We start from the raw sequence: 13,654 nt of genomic DNA, 5'->3' as shown, positions 1-13,654 counted from the left end.
AAGATTTTATGTGCACCATTTTATATACTACAAATAAGAGGAACGAAAAAAGGAGGGCGGAAGGCAGGGATGTTAACCAGAAAAAAAGAGGAAAGTTTTTGCTGAAATGGCGAGATAACACAACCTCTTATCAAAAGAGGCATTCACAGCCCCCTTTCGCACTCCTGCAACAGATGCAATGTGTTGGTCTAAAATGGAAGGTAAGAATTTCCTGCGCCACCGAACGAAAAATGGAGTTCACTGCATATCACCTAGACGTGTTAAAGTGGACACGGGTATTGATGAGATTACCGTTAATATAGCTTCAAAACAACAAATATTCGCGAGGGCGCACGAACAACTCTCGAAAAGGCAACTGATTTTTCTTCCTGTTTGAAAGCTGTGCCCCTTTTGTTTTGCAAGTTGTGCACGAGAGCAACCAGGAGCGATTTCCAACGTCCGAAAAGACATTTGCAAATTTGCGCTCGGATTGTTTCACGCTACTATTTTGCATGAAATGTTTCGTCAGTGATCGAATTGATAAATAACAGGGAGATGTATTAATAATTTCGCACATGGGAATCGCCTTGAGATCAAAATTAGTGAGCTGTTGTCAGGAAGACGTCCACATGTCTGGTAGATATTGGATGCACGTCAAAGTAGTACATATGAGACCTTGGCCAACAAAAATGCATTGACCCTCAATTGACAGATGAAAATCATTCTTTTTGCTTGGACAGAAGATCAATGCGCAATAGAAATTCACTGTTGTTTGGACGATGCGCCGCATCTTCCAATTACTCTTTATTTTTATTTTTTTGCCTGTGTATGATTCTCAGTGTATTGTGAGTAAACTGGTTTTGTGAGCTTTTCAATAAAAAATTGTTTTACCCTGGCACTGTTTTATCGCTCTTCGACATGTGATCGTAATTCTTTACTGGATATGTCACGCAACAGCAATTACTACTGCGCCGGGTTTATACTTTATACATAAAAAAATGCGCGTTTTAGACGTCAGTACATTTCCTGTATTCTATATAGCCTTGACTTCTTTTCCGGGTTTGTGTCTTGCACCGGCAGCCTTTAAAGCAGACAATTACTAGTTTGGAGGTTTGCCAATTTACTTTTGTAAGCATAAAGCGCCTCTTCAGGGACTGAAAACCTCTTAGTGAGCATTACTAGTTTGGAGGTTTGCCAGTTTAATTTTGTAAGCATCAAGAACCTCTTCAGGGACTGAAAACCTCTTAGTGATCATTATTTGTTTTTCTACAGGGAGCATAAAATCACGCACAAGCGATCGATGGGTCATTCCAAGGGTATTGTGATAGTATGGCTTGTTGCAACGGCTATATCACCAGATGCACTTACCTGCAGGGTTTTGTTTCGACGATATCGGAAGCAGGTTCTACGCAGAAATTACACGCGTTTACAGAGCTATGTTCATTAAAATGCAAGCATCAATTCCTAAGAAATAAAAGGAAGGTTAATAAAACCAGCGTCCAGTGGGTCATCCACCACCAATACCCAGAATTTCAGCGAAATCGAACTGTCAACTTGCGAGTTCAGTCTGACACGCCCCCACAGACACCCATGCCTTCGTTGGTCCCCATCTCGGTAGACTGGGAACTGAAAAATTGACATCTGTTACGTGCTAAGCCTAACGCAGATTCTAATGCATCCTGTTCTCCACTTGGGAGCCATTTTGGGAGTGCGTACTCATCTACCGAAAACCATCTTGCTAGATAAGTTATTGGGCCCTTTTTCGGCCGTATACAGTACAAAGGCAAGGCAGGGACTTTCAAAGTATTTGGCAGACTTTTATCAAAACAATTTTGGCAAACTTTTATCCATAATCCTTTAATTGGCCGTTACAATTTCTGCGTGTAGAATCCTTTTCTTTGGCTTTTGTACACACAGTTGTGTGCTGCTGTCAGGGACAAGGGGACCAGTATTGCATCGTATTTTCGATGGAAGTGTTCGCAATCGTATTTGCTCTTTGAATTTTTGCTGGCGGTGAAAAATTTCTTCCAAGCTGTAGCGCACATAAGACGAGGGACTTGGAGACGAATGTCTTCCAAGCTGTAGCGCTACAGCTTGGAAGTATGAACCAACAAGCCTAAATTTCGATATTATTGAAAACGTTCTGTTTGGCGATGCTATTTTTTCGTTTAGGAGGATTAACGCACCAAGCCGACTCAAGCTATGAGAGACAGTTCTTGAGGGCCCGAAAATTTCGACACTCTTGCGTTCTTTAATGTTCGCTGACAACGAACAGCACACGGACGCCTTGTTTTTGCGCCAGCATCAAGCAGCGGCAGCCGCGACCGGGATTCGATTCCGCATTCTTCGGTGCTCCATTCGAATGCTATAACCACCATGCCACCGCGGCAAGGCTGTAGTTTTCCTTTGAGCTAAGCTTTATAAAACAAAAAATATGGACAGTAGCCCATCCAGAATTGCCTTCTTTTATTATCAGCATAGTAAGTCTCAAATCTGCACAGTAGCTTGGTAATTGGAAGTGCGCCTGCAATATTGCAGGCAGTTGAGCGATTCAGTGGCCGTAGCAGATATATTTAAAGAATAATTGATAATAACTAATAATAAGCGGAATAACTGGTATCTAACAGTCGAATAAGCCGCGGGTGACGTTTATGGTTCTCCGCACAGCACACTGCGGTTTCGTTGCTGGTTTGGGTGGTGAAGCGTAAACGACATTCACCTTTTGACGAGGCGTGATTGTACTGGTCAGGTACTGCTAATCTTTAAAGAAACTCCGTGTTGCTTTTCCGTCGGTCGGTCCACACCACTTCCGAGCAAAGTTGAGAGGACATCATTTAGTACGCTTTAGTCAGCGCGCTGCAAATTCTAAAACACAGGGCTCCGAGCGTTCACAATTTTCACTGCGTTTTATTGTATGGACATTTGATATGTTGGAAAATATAGTTTTACAAGGAGCTTACGGTAGAGATAATGTAAACCATCTTGAAGGATAGTCCGGAAAGCCATAGGATGAGCGTCCGCAGACGCTTAAGTAAGGCCATCAAAAATATGTTTAAATTTATGTGACGAAAAACACAATACCCACAAGGTCGTTTCTTCATATGTCTTCTTCTATTCAATACCACAAAGTATGAATCCACCCACATATTTCCTTTTAGGCTCCCTTAAGAGGGAAACGAGGACCACGCCTGAAGCTGTTATGTTCACCTTCCGTCAGGATGAAGAATACCTGGACGTCGCCGCCTACATGCAGAGCGCCGAATCCGCCAAATTTACCGGCGGCCACTTCGCGATCAAAAGCGCCGTGTCGCCCGATCGGCGCTAGAATCTACACCGACATCATACGGAGTGCATTGAAGAAACAGGGTATATATTAGCCACACGTCAAAGTACCGAAACGTATGCTTAGTGACTGCAGAGAAACCGTATTTCTTTAAAAAGAAGGTAATGAAATCCACATAAGAAAGAATTTTAGACAAAAAGACATTATATTGGCAGTGCGACTGACATATTGCGCACAAGGAGTTATTCAATATTCTGGATGCAGAACAGCTGGAAATAGCATAAATACCTCAGGAATCTGCGATTCTCTGATGACACTACATTGCCGAGAACTAAGGAGATACAATACAAAGGTTGTTTAGTGATATAGATATACAACTATAATGCTAAGCTTCAAAATAATTATGCAGACAGAGAGCTTATGTAAGGTTCAACAGCCTTGATCTCTTAGAAGGAAAGTGTATAAATATAAGATGTGTGTTGTGCCGGTACTGGCCTATGGAGCAGATAATCGAATTTACCGAACGCAGGTAAAGTTACACTGAAAAATACTGCGGAAGGATTATAGAAACGGAAACTATACATTAAACACAAACTGCAGGGAAGCCTGCAATCGGGGCAGGCAAGAAACAAGAGTTATAGACGCTCGGTTACCCAACCGAAAATTAACAGCTCCAGGGCATCATTGGACGGCTGCCTATCGACGACCTTGAATGGCCATTTCGTGGTTCACAGTGAGCGCGAAACTGTAGCCGGAGCTGGGCTTCTAAGGCGAAAGCCTTTTATGGCTCATGGCTCGCCGGTGTTTGCGTGCGTGTGTCCAAGGCAGCCGTTGTCAATCATCTAAAGAAGAATTAGAATGTCTTCAGTACTGATAGGTAATCAATCGATAATATATTAGCAGGTGCTTGAACATTAGTTGAAGAATGACTAGTCATTTAGTAAATTGTAATTGGTAATTAGTGAATGCTAATATGTTAATTTGTCCATAATAATTTGTTTCTTAATTTATATAGTTAATAACTTAGTCGATAATAATTAGTTGATTAGTAGGCTTTGAGATGTCGTAAACGCACGCAGTGCTCACTCGTAGTGGAGAATATCTCCAACCACTTCTTAGACCACAAACAATGGTTGCAGAACCCGAAACGGTGGCTTTCAATAGATACTTGTCAAAAAGTAGTATCTCAAAACAGGTCTCGTTAATGCATACCAGCGCCGCGACACGGAGCCGTTAGGCCTTGTCTCGCGCCTATAATGTGCCAAACAGTCACCAGACGAAACCAAGCAGTGGCCAAACAGAGGGCTGCGACAGAGGAACAGTGGTAGTTAGAGGCTTTCGCCTGTGCGCACTTTATATCGTAAAATTTCGTCCTGAATTTTTTATTAAAAAGGCTCATGGTCAGTGGCATTGTTTCTTTAATTCTTCTTTCATTAATAACGTTTACGTGCTTTACTCTCTCTCTGTCACTTTGAAAGGAATATTCTCGTCCGACGAAGAGAGAAGTGCACGTGGTCAGGTAAACTAATGTCAAAGCAAACTAACTGATTGTCTCTACGGTTGACGGACTGGATTCCAAGAGAAAGCAAACATAGCAGGTGAGTGCACAAAGATAAATGGGGAGACGAGGTTATGAGGCTAGTATTAGGCCTCGCCGTGATGGTGCAACAGATAGGGCACTCAACTACTGTTCCCAACAATGCGGGTTCGAATCCTGGCCGAGGCGGCCGCTTTTAAGGAAGGCGCCCATGTGCTGTGTGATGTCAGTTCGCGCTAAAGAACCCCAGACGGTCGAAATCACCGGGGCCCTCCATTACACCGTCTCTCATAACCTGAGTCGTTTTGGGACGTTAAGCTAAAACTAAGCTTGTACCAGGTAGCCGCGACTTGCACACGACGGAGGGACTTCATGCCTTATTCGGTTTAGCGTGGGACAGAATAAGACATGGTTTGCTGTTTTGGTAAGGTTTTCTCGCAACCAGAGAACTCTTATTTTTTTTTAAACATAATTGGGCACATTCGACGCCGCGTTTGTATACGGATCAAGAGCAATGAAGAAATTACTTTGAAGCGTAATCTGTTCAATGAATCAGAGAACGCGTCGATTGCGCATTATATTCACGGCACTAAACCAATGAAACTATCCGCCGGCCGCCAGCGAATTACTCGGGAATTGATTTTTCATTCAATTATCTTTTTTTTTTTCACTAGTCATTGAAGATGCAGGGATGTCGTTGTCACGGCTAAACTAACACACATACATAAGGCACTAAGGATTTCCAGTCCTATTGAAGTCAAGTCGGGGTCAGCCGTATGTCTGCAGGGAGCCGCTTGTGGTCACTGAATAAATTAAGCATACACCGTGCATAGAAGAGAGCTGCTTTGAAAGACGGACCGTTTCCGCCAGATATTTTGTTTTTATGCCAGAAATTCAATTAAGAAGATCTCAATCAACAGCACTGCACAGTTTAAATGAGGCCGAATCTCTGCTTGTCAGTAGTCTTATTCGCACAAAGGAAACTTCAGACAAAGGGCTACGCCAGGAAAACATACATCGCCTCGTCTAATTTCTGCTAATACAACTACGTCAGATATTACATATTACCCTTGCAGCGTTACCCAAGAGGTGACACCTCAATCGCTTTCCTAAGCCTCAGAGAGGGTGCTGCCGCAGTGGTGGGTAAAGATGCCTGGGCAGCACAAAATTACCGGCTTCTTGCTTTGCGGCAAGGATGTGGCTTGTATTGAGGAATGGAAATTTGTACAATGATTGATACTGTATCTTGTTGTACAATAAACACTAGCTCACTTCATTTTCTCATTGTTTATTTCCTTGGAGCAAAAGTGCTGAGGGACGATATAAATGTGACTGCGCCGTTCGCCTCATACTGCCCACAGACAAGCTATGTGGGCGCAAGAAATCGGAAGAGCCATCGCCGCTAGAGCCCACGTTTGGAATACCGTGACAATGTGTTCTTGCTGATGGCTAGAAGAAATAGATTGGGGCTCAACCTCACACGTTATGAGTTCTGCAGCAGGAATGAATGGATGGATATCTAGGTATTTGGAAGGGGGAGGGGGGGCATGCAATATGAACCTATGACACTTGTTAGAAACGATATTTCAAACTCATCGCTGTCTGCCGGCCTTTCGATTACACAGCTGAATTTTGTTTCCAGTACGGCCACAGAACGTAGTTGTGTAAGGCCACTGATAAACGCCTTCGATGTGTAGAGCACGCGTTTTTGTGTAATTGACCAAAGTAAAACTCCTCGGAAGAAATAATACAATGAATTAATATTTAACAAGATGTCACGAAATCGGCACACATTTTCATCAAGCCGGTACGGCGCGAGGCCCGCACGGCGTCGCGTGGAAGGCATGGAGAGAAAAGCCCCCTTCCCCGCGCGGGAGAGCGCGTAGCTTTGTACGCGTTGCCGTGACCCTCTTTCCCATTGCCCGGGGAGGACGGTGGTTCATCGGCCTGGAATGTGCCAGGCCTTTCGAGAACTTTCTATGGGACCTGACCAATGACGACGCGCGGCTCAACGGGAGGAGAAGAGGGAGCTATAACCAGCGAAGCTATGTGTGTGTGTGCGCTAGCTTTAACGCGTGCTAACAAACAGACGCGGCGCGCCCTATTTAAAGCGACCGCGCCGCTTGTGAGTCAGTCAGTCAGTTCGTCAGTGTTTTGCGACGTGCTCGCCTGTGCTTCGGCTGGACTCCCGGGGGTCACCCGCTGCTGGCAAGCCCACGGACCTGCAAGGGAGCGGCGCTCGTCTCGTATGGCGGCCACATCGTGACTCTTGAGGCGTCGGACTGCAACAGTGCCCGGTGAACAATTTGGTGTTTGTTAATGTAACTCTCTCGTGTTTGATCTGTTGTAAAGTCTCTGTGTTATTGGATCATTCTGTAGTTGCATGCTTAGCGTTTGTTATTCTGTGAACCTCTCGTCTGTGCATTTCAAGTGATCTTGTGTGTTCCTTTGTATCGTCTCTTGCTGTGCATAAATTGTGTTTTGTTTGTTACTTCTGACTCCGATCCTTACTCTGGTTTGAACCGGCGACAGCTGGGCACCAAACGACCGCCCCTTTCTGTCACTACAAGGTAGTTGAATTCCGGCTGACCTTGCCACACAGGTCGAGGGCATCTCCTTTGCGACCGGAACAGCTACCCCCACTCACTCTAAGGGTGTCTGGGAGTGTGCGCACCGTTAAGGGCGCATCGTTAATAATACCCCCATAATTATTAACGGGTGACACAAGAGCATAGCTTTTAGAAATTCGCGGCCAGATAGGGTGGCGCTTGGAGGTGAAAGCTGGAATTATTCCCCAAAACACCAGCGTCACTGGTGAAGTGATCGAGTGTCAGGCCGCTATAGAGCCTGTCATTCACTGCAACCACGTTGGCCACGACGTCAAGGACACACTTCTGGTAACTTCGAAGGTCATCTGCTCGTGCCTTGCATGAACCCCTTAGTACAGCTAACTAGAAGAGAAAATATTCTAGTTAATGGTACTTGAGACGTGCGCGAATGAAGTCAATGCCTTTGCGCACGTGGTTCACGTGGATTCACACTCTAAAAATAGTTGGTCAGTGACGTCTGCAGCAGGACGTTTGCGCCTTGCTGGTGATCCTGTCTCACAACGCCAAGACGAACTATTATTTGTAAACATGTCGTCGCCAACTAACAGCGGTCGCCAACTTTGCTCTATAACAGTTGGGCACCAGTGTGCCACACAGCGAAGCCTTGTTCTCCTGCTGCCTTGTCAGGAGCCGCAAGCTTCGGTAAAATATCGCCCAAATTCCTGCACTACGCGGCGCTACGAAAAATTAAACAGCGGGACAGCTTTTCTATAGCGTGAACTTGCTTTGACAATTAAGCAGGGCACATAAATGCTCGCGGGCAAAGTACTAGGGATCATATTTATGTGGCGCTGCTTTCGTACATTTTTTGGAACTTCGTTTTCGTGTGCGCGAATTAGGTGAGTCTGGAGCGAAAACTCACAAATTTCAGCTTATGTGAATGACCGTTGAGTATATAGTTTTGACTACAGTGAGCTCTAATCGACCATTCCTAACGTCGCAGTATGCGCGGATACAATTACCACAAAGCCCCGGTGTGACCCACGTGGTTCGACTAGCATGCAGGCTACTGGCCAACCGTGATTGGGCCGTTTCAGTCAATATAAGAGGACAAGATGTGCGCTCGTATAGATCAGCTTATATTCAAAAATCTGATCAGCGCTGCCAGAAACTACACACTTGCCGTTGCTTTCTGTCGGTCGAAAGAGAGAAATAAGCATTATTTTGCGCATCTGCTGCTTCAGCTCGGGTCCATTTCGGAGAGGAGCCTTAAACACCATACAGACGAAGCCATACAAACAATTGAGCTAGTCGATTATGTGTCTGTGGAAGGAGCATGATTCTGGCCTGTTATATTTATTTTTATTTCAACCTCCATTGCGGCGCTCTCCGGCGTCTGACATGAGGGGAAACATTCAGCAGTCATTTTCAATCGCCGCTTGTTCAAGGGTGATGGACAATTCAGTATCTGTCAGCATTTAGACCTTTTTCTAGCCTCGGCGCCAACCTTATATTTCATTGCGCGTCGCCACCAGCTATGATAGACGGGGATTAAGGAACCAAGGAAATCCGGCTCCCAGACTCTTTGGACCGCCTGCGAGGTGTAGGAGAGCGACTGTACATCATTTAACCAGTACCCCGCACCCATATGCAACCGTGGAGTCAAGGTAAAATGCGAGGCGCCCTTGTTTCACACTAACGGCTGACAAATAAAGTTAGGGACACTATTTGTGGGAAGCAGCATTAAGGCAGCGTTTCACTCACCTGCAGATGTTCAAGCGTAAAACCTAGGCAATGTGTTTCTTTGCGCTAATATCGATGTAGAACAGCAGAGCTTTGCTTTATATATACTGCGAAGCGCATCTGGTGGACGAGAGCTTAATAATTCATTTTCGTGCGCTCAGTAAATATTCGTGCTTGTGGTCATACCTGCTCGAACACAACTCTCTTATGCGGGCTGTACGCAAAATAAACATGAGTATTTCGGTGCATGATTGTAGTGATTAAGATAGAACAGTACTTACGAAGACGTCTTCATTAACATTCTTTACTAGGGTGGCTGCAATTCATTCTGAAGGCCACAATGTTGAAATGATATCAATGACCAGGGATACAATTTGCGTCTGTTCTGTTCAGAGTTCAAATATCTGTTATTTTGTGACTAGAGGAAAGGAGCCATGATACAGTTTTTATTGCATGACCGATATCCAGGGTAAATGCCTAACCTGGTTATGAAAATGGCATTTGCATCAAGTGATCCATCTGTAACCAATGCCGCTTAAAATGTCATAATATATTTTAGATTGTAGTTTGCATAAAATTCAGAGCTTCTTCAGCAATTTCACAATCGTGAATTGTTAATAGTGTTTCATTCGAAAACAGCGCTTTTTAGACTCAGTGACATTGCATTATTTTGCGTATTTATCTTCAGCGTACCATTTGGGTGTACCTTGCGCCTACAAATCCTGAAGCAAAACTTTCTCCCAGGTCTAAATATAGGTTGAAAGTAATAACTTGACGGAATGCAATGTGCTGCGCACGATGCTTGTTAGAAAAGGTCAGGTAGGTAAGTGCACGTTATCGATTTAACAGTATTTACTCTAACACCAAGACTGTTAGTGATCATAACTAAATTAATAAATTCCTTTCACTAGAGCCACTTTAAGCCTCTGGTATTGTGCTCATTTTCATCGTCATCATCATCATCATCATCAGCCTGATTATACCCACTGCAGGGCGAAGGCCTCTCCCATATTTCTCCACTTAACCCGGTTCTGTGCTAGCTGCATTCACTTGACCCCTGCGAACTTCTTAATCTCATCCGCCCACCTTACTTTCTGCCGCCCCCTGCAACGCTTTCCTTCCCTTGGAATTCAGTTTGTTACCCTCAGCGACCATCGGCTATCCTCTTTTCGCACTACATGTCCTGCCCACGTCCATTTCTTCTTCTTAATTCCCACTAGAATGTCGGTAACGAGTTATTTCTCTGACCCACTCTGCAGGCTTTCTATCTCTTAATGTTACGCCTACGATTTTTCGTTCCATAGCTCTCTGGGGTGTCCTCAACTTAAGTAGAACTCTCTTGGTTAGCCTCCACGTTTCAGCCCCGTAGGTGAGTACAGGCACGATGCAACTGTTGTATACTTTCCTCTTGAGCGATACCGGTAAGCTGCTAGTCATAATCTGCGAGTGCTTGCCAAATGCGCTCCATCCCAATCTTATTCTTCATGTTATTTCCTTTTCATGGTCCGGATCTGCGGTTGCTACCGGTCCTAAGTAGACATATTCGCCTACTACTTCCAGTATTTCGCTACCTAATGTAAACTGCTGTTCCTTCCCGAGGCTGTTGAACATTACCTTAGTCTTCTGCATATTGATTTTCAAGCCTACCTTTCTAATTTTCCTGTCTAGGTCATCAATCATTATTTCCAGTTCATCCCCCGAGTTGCTTAGCAAGGCAATGACATCAGCAAATCGCAGATTACTGAGGTATTCTCCATCTACCCTTATCCCTAACTGCTCCCATTCCATGTCTCTGAATACTTCCTCTAAACAAGCTGTGAATAGTACTGGGGAGATTGTGTCTCCTTGCCTAACACCTTTCTTTATGGGAATTTTGTTACGTTCTTTATGCGGAACTATGGTTGCTGTGCAGCCACTATATATATCTTCCAGCACTTTCAGGTACGGCTCGTCTACCCCCTGATTTTGCAATGCCTGCATCACCACCGAGGTTTGAACTGAGTCAAATGCTTCTTCGTAATCAATGAATGCTATGTGTAAGGGCTGGTTATATTCTGAGCATTTTTCTATCACCTGATTGATGGTATGGATATGATCGATAGTAGAGTACCGTTTCCGAAACCCTGCTGAATCATTTGCTTTATTACAGTCTAAGGTCGTCCTGATTCTATTAGCGATTACCTTAGTAAATACCTTATACGTAACAGACAATAAGCTGATTGGTCTGTAATTTTTAAGGTCCTTAGAGTCCCCTTTCTTGTGATTGAGGATAATGTTTGCATTCTTCCATGGTTCCGGTACCGTCGATGACACCAGGCACTGCGTATAGAGTGTGGCCAGTTTTTCTAGCACGATATCCCCCCGTCCTTCATCAAATCTATAGTTATCTGATCCTCTCCAGCTGATTTCCCCCTTTTCATGGTTTCTAGTGCTTTCTTGACCTCGTCCTTCGTCACTGGTGGAACGTCTGACTGTTTTCCCTACCGCTAATCTCATTACGGTCCTGACTACTTTGGCTAGTGTAGAGATTTGTATAGAACTCCTCGGCTACTTTGACTATCTTGTCCATTTTAGTGATGACGTTTCCCGCCTTGTCCCTTATCGCATACATTTGGTTTTTGCCTATGCCCAATTTCTTCTTTACCGCTTTAAGGCTTCCCCCGCTCATTTTCTAAGGGGAGCAAATTATTAGAACAAAATCTTAAAAATCGCAATCAGAACTGCAAAACGTTATGAGTTTTGCGCTAAAGTTCTCAATTTTCATCTGAATAAACACAAACAGAGAATGAGAATGAACAAGTATTTTTCCTGAATCCTAGTCTCAAGCATGTGAGATAAATAAATAATTTTAATTTAAACAAGAACGGTTCTTCAAATGCAAATATCGCTGGGGACTTCTAAATGCATGGAGTTTTTTTTAAGTAATGCGGCTTGAAGTCTGCGTTGTTTTTTACCTTTGCTGTACATCAGGCATATTGACCGAATATGCTAGGATAAAAGCTTAAATATAGACAAGCGGAAGCCACACAGTCAGTTGGGATATGCTGATAAAAGTTACAATGTGGATGATGCCGCTTCGCCATTGCTCTGCCTTCGTTTGATGAAACGACATTTTTCACACAGTCAGCGCCCGATGCCTTTTTTTCTGATACCTCATATGGACAAGACTTCGTTTATTGACGTTTGCAAATCAATACCTTTTAATAACATGCATCTAGTATCCGACCGCAAGGTAAAGCAACAAAAAAAGGTGTCTGCTTCAAAATCTACAAATTTTCAATACAAAGCCAAAACCTAATTGTTCTTTTATCCAGCACATCTTTAAGGATCAGGCCTGAGGAAATAATGTTGCCAATTAACTGTGCGAGGCCTAAAGATTCACAAAGACCCAGCTAGTCAAATAAAACGCCGAGTATAAAATAGCATGAAAATGAAATGAATTGGCTGTCAGGGGTTAACATCATTTCAACATAAATATGCTTCTAACTTCAATACGTAGCAACCTGAAATCCAAATAAGGCAGCCTAAAATTTTAAACACGGGAATGAATAATCTCTTTTGAAGGAGCACAACCAGCACCTCCTGTGGTAAAAATTGCCCTTCAGTTTCGCAGGTCGACTTAAGCAAACTCCATCCACCACTGGAGGGCACCATTTATGTGACTTTGAAATGACTTTTCATTCAACCAGTCCATGTGTGACGTTACACCTTTTCAATCAATCAATCAGTCAAGCAATAATACAATCCAATTTCTAGCATCGTGTGGTTGAGCCGGGTACTCCGCTGGACGGGAGCGTAACGTTATTATAATCATGTGAATGTCTGGTTATCGTAATGCACAATAAGCTCCAGCAACGGAAGCAGAAAGCTCCAAGAAACATAGCCTTAATGAACAAGATCGTAATGGGAGAACAAAACATTGTACATTCTGCAGCTTCTCTAGATAAACACGAATGCGACCTTGGCTTGGTGGTTTTATTTTCCTACTATTTTAGCTCATTTGTATCTCGCATATTCTGGCTATTCTGTCTATGTGTAATTGCTACTTCTATTTGTTGTTAGCTCAAGAAAGCATCATGTTGCGCATTCTTTGTTTTATGTCGTGTGCTGTTTTTCTCCTCATTTCTGTCTTGTTTTCAGCATTTCGTCGCGCCTCCCCGCCCCCCCCCCCCCCTCTCCCCTGAAGCTGAGAACGTAAAGCTTGAATAATCAAAAAATTCGAATGTATAATAACACAGGAGTAAAAGGGAGTGAAGAATAAAAACTGTTTTGCATCCGTGTGTCTCCTACGAAATAGGGGAATGAGGCATGTTTGCAACGCGCGTTATCAGCTCTGCTTTTGTTTTACAGGTACAGTGACCTAAGATGTGAAATATGGCTAATGATTTTTACATTTCGAGTATTCTGGGTCTTTGAATTCAGTTTGCTGATTTTCTTTGCATTTATTGCTATTGTTGACTCCAAACGGCTTTTTAGTCAGCCTTCTTTCAATTCAATCTCAAGGAAAAAGGGAATAAATAGCCTTTTTAGCACGTTTCTGATGAGTTTATTTCGCTTTATGAA

The sequence above is a fragment of the Amblyomma maculatum genome, chromosome 1, assembly GCF_055883805.1.
Source record: "Amblyomma maculatum isolate TAMU_Amacu chromosome 1, ASM5588380v1, whole genome shotgun sequence".
NCBI classification, from domain to species: Eukaryota; Metazoa; Arthropoda; class Arachnida; order Ixodida; family Ixodidae; genus Amblyomma; species Amblyomma maculatum.
Note: the sequence above shows the minus strand (reverse complement) of the source record.